Here is a 3,905-nt window from a genome sequence, read left to right as displayed (position 1 = left end):
ACACACACACACACACACACACACACACACACACACACACACACGCCAGTTTTGTTAGGGCGAGGGCATGGTAGTGCATACCTGTAATGCCAAAGTTTGGGAGCTGGAGGCAGGAGAATCAGAGCCTGACAGGTATCCTCAGCTGCAATAGGGAGTGCAGCATACAGCCTGGGGATACTGGAATGCCCTCTCTCAAAACAGCAAAGCAACAAGCAACTGGGTATGAAGGTTGAGGCAGCAGAAAGCTACAAGCTTGATGCTAGCCTGCACTACAGAATAAGATCCTGTCTAAAACAACCAAGACCAAACAAACAAACAAACAAACAAACAAACAAACAGAAAAACACCCTTCAAATAAGAATAAATACATGAAATTACAAACAGTAAAAAGAGATATGCTTAAGTAATCACCAAGACACATCTTCTGGTGTGTCTCTGATGGACTTTCCCAAACAGTTGGATCCTGAGGGCTCTGACCTGGAGTCTGGATTAGTTTCCTATAGTCATAATGCCCTGGTGTATTATTAGAAGGCAAAACAACGTAGAGAGAGAAACTAGGCCATAGTGGTGGGGGTGATGGGGAGGGAGCATACCTAGAGACTGTCTTGTGCTGCTTACTTGCAGTACTGCCTTTTCTTGTGTGCCCAGATGCTAATTGCTCCATTCTGCCAACCTCTCTTTGCCACACCAACTTAAACACCTGAACCTTGACTTAAAATAAACCTTGCCTCCTGTTGTTCTCTTGGGTAATTTGGTCCCAGGTACACAAATCTAAGTCCTACATGCATCCTGCAAAAAAATTTACATGCAGAACATTTTTTAAAGAAGAGATGCATGGTGACAGGTAAAATACGCTTGCAACAGTATAGTCACAAAATGCTGGGGGCTGGAAAGATGGCTCAGTGATTATGAGGCTGTTCTTCAGAGGATCTAGGTTCAGTTCCCAGCAACCCACATGGCAGCTCATGCTTGCCAGGGGACCCAACACATGCTTTTGGGTCTGTGGGAACTGCACATACATGGTGCACAGACATACATGCAGGCAAAATACCCACACACAAATAAAAATAAATAAATCTTTACAAAAAAGAAAAAAAACCAAGATATTTTTCATGAAGTAACAATGGAGATCTAGGTTAGCTAAATAGGCCTGAAACCCAAGCTTCTTAGAGGGCTGAAGTGTCACAAGATTGGGCCAGCCTGCCCAATTTAGTGAGATCTTGTCTCAAGGTGAACAGTGAAGAGAGAGCTGGGAATATAAGTTCAATACTGAGATGATACCCCAATATGCATAACACTATGGCTTCAATCTCTAACACCACCAGCTGGTGGAGGAGGAAAAGGAAAAAGAAGGGGAGTAAGGGGATGAAAAGGAGGATGAGGAAGGAGGAGGACCAGGAAACAACAGATGGACACCACCATTTAGTACTTACTTTGGAAGCTGCCCAGTCAATCCAGCCTTTAGCACACGGGTCAATATTAATGAGCACAAGACCTTCCACCAGCTCTGGATGATTGAGCTGAGAGAGAGAAAGGCAGCCGTGTGAGACTCCCACTCCCCACTTCTTCTAAAGCAGTGGCCACAGGTCTGTCCAGGCCTCAACGCCTCATGTTGAAAGAAAGACTGCAGAGAGGTGCTTTGGAGCATCTGCAGACAATAGCTCTTGAACCCTGACCCAGTACCTGGAAACCAGTCTCTCAAAATGAGACTGAGTCATCTTCCCTTGGGTGGGGCTTGGGGAAGACAAGATGTTTGTTGCTGTAGCAGAGGGGACCATGCTGCAGTTGCTTGGCTTATAGGGGACTTGCTTTTGGGCAAGTGTGCTAAAACACTTGGCATAATAAGGCCTACTCGGGCTTATGTGGGCTGCTTTGCTACAACATGGGCTCCTGAAAGTGCTTTCTTGAAGCCATCTGAACAACAGGCAATGCCATCCCAGAAAACACTTTCCTGTCACCCAGGAGAAATTTCACAACAGGAGTCCTTCCCCAGGGTTTGGTAGGAAGCTGCAGTCCCACTGTTTTGTTACAGTAAGGTGTCATTTCAAGTTCTTCTCAAACTCACTTTTTATGGCTTTAACAGTCTCCCCAGAAGCCGCTTCTGGGTCTTTTTATAATGTCCTGTCCTCATTTGTGGACTTTCAGGTCTTTTACGCATAAAGCAAGCCTTCACACACATGTGCCTGGAGCAGCTAGAACTTACAGAACCAGCAACAGAAGCCCAGAGCAACACTAGCCATTTAGCACAGCCCTCAGCTGGGAGCCACACACTACCTGGGGGACTTGAGACTTGAGACTAACCCTTCCTGTACTTACTGCAAATCGGCTGAGGATGTAGGCTCCTGCTCCAACTCCAATACCAATGATGCTCTTTACACTGAACAAGGCAGATGGACAACTGACAGTGTCTTCCTTCTGTGGCAGCACCGCATAGTAGAATGAACACAAGCTGGGCACAGAACCAAGTTCTGACACTTAGCAGCTAGAAAAACTTGGCCAAGCTTCTTTAATCTCAAGCTTCAATGCCCTCCTTATTTGACAAAAACTCCTATCTTCTCCCCCACTTTCTCCCCTCTCTCCTTTCTTATCCTTTTTTCTCTTACAAAGCTGCCTACTAAGTATTGAACCCGGGACCTCGTGGATGCTAGTGCAGGGGCTAGTATTCTACCACTGAGCTATATAGCCCATCAGGCATACTACCTACTTTACAGTTTGTTTTTATGGTTAAATGAAATATGCCTGAAGTCTAGAACTCATCTTCACCATCCCACTGTCTCAAAATCCACCAGCAAATTTTGTCAAATCTACCTGTGAATTAGATTCATTGGTCACCACCCACTTTAGTCCAACCTGTGATTTCCTTGTGTTGAGGATGCTAAGGACCAGTCTCAGAGCACAGAGCTGGTTAGACATGTGCATTATGACTGAGAAACATCCCCATCTAATGCATATTTTGGGGATTGTTTATCAAGCAGCTGGTCTCCGAAGGTCAGTGAACACAGTGACTCTTCTGTTCTGTTAAGTGCAGGGACATGCACTTAAAAGGAAGAGTTAAAAGGAAAGAACAACATGATAGAGATGGGCGCATAGCTAGGGAGAGAGTATCTGACCATCAGGAGGGGAAGCCTGCATCAGATTTGCAACAGGGAGGGGAGCCAGAACAGAAGACTGTAGAAGACGCTCACCTTAGGTGTGTAAGCACAGGAGGCAGCATTTTGGCTAGCTCGTCCATAGTGGGGTACTGATACCTAAAACAGTAGGACACCTCCTAAAACCACAGCTCCCAGTCATAGTCCAGTCCAGGAATCTTAGAGAAACACAGTTTTTTGTTTGTATGTATGTTTGTTTTTTTAACCAAAGTCTTAAAGGACATGATGTAATGCCTGGAGACACTGTGGCGCGCTCCATAATTCTCCATGACTGTCATGTGAGAAGAAATACAAGGGGCCACACTCCTGGTATCAGAGGAAGTTACAGGAAAAGAACTGGGTAGATGGCCCACTATGTGCTATTTCCAAACCCTTAACATTCACTTCCAGACTCAGGCATGTCCAGCAGCAAGAGTCAACTAAGGAAATAGCTTACAGTTTACCAATCATACTGAAGCAGTTAACTGTAACAGGATATAATGCTTTCCTGGGCCTATGCACCACTACAGAACTTGGGTTCCTCAGAATAAATGCTCATTGCTTCCACCTAGGTGCAAGATAAAGTTTATTTTATGAACTGCTTATTCATGATATGAACTTATTTATGATGAGATGTAAAATGGCCAGGCAAGCCCAGAGCTGGCCCAGAGCAGGAAGAGTAAGGAGAAAGTCACAGAGGTGACAGATTCAGACAGGGACAGGATATTTTTCAGTGAGATGACACTGTGCTCATGTGTGTGCTTATATGTGTGTGTG

General features: G+C 45.1%; 1 long non-coding RNA gene across 1 annotated transcript in view; it reads right to left on the bottom strand.

The window, feature by feature from the left end:
- Positions 1-2,401: 2,401 nt before the first annotated feature.
- Positions 2,402-3,905, bottom strand: part of LOC129672698 (uncharacterized) — a 6,090-nt gene continuing 4,586 nt past the window's right edge. The window contains exon 3 of the long non-coding RNA XR_008719536.1: positions 2,402-2,449. This is a non-coding gene — a long non-coding RNA (uncharacterized LOC129672698). The remainder of the gene's footprint in view (positions 2,450-3,905) is intronic.

Source organism: Psammomys obesus, unplaced genomic scaffold, assembly GCF_907164565.1.
Source record: "Psammomys obesus unplaced genomic scaffold, mPsaObe1.curated_primary_1811, whole genome shotgun sequence".
NCBI classification, from domain to species: Eukaryota; Metazoa; Chordata; class Mammalia; order Rodentia; family Muridae; genus Psammomys; species Psammomys obesus.
The sequence above is the reverse complement of the archived record's forward strand: the minus strand, read 5'-3'. Positions and strand labels throughout refer to the sequence as shown.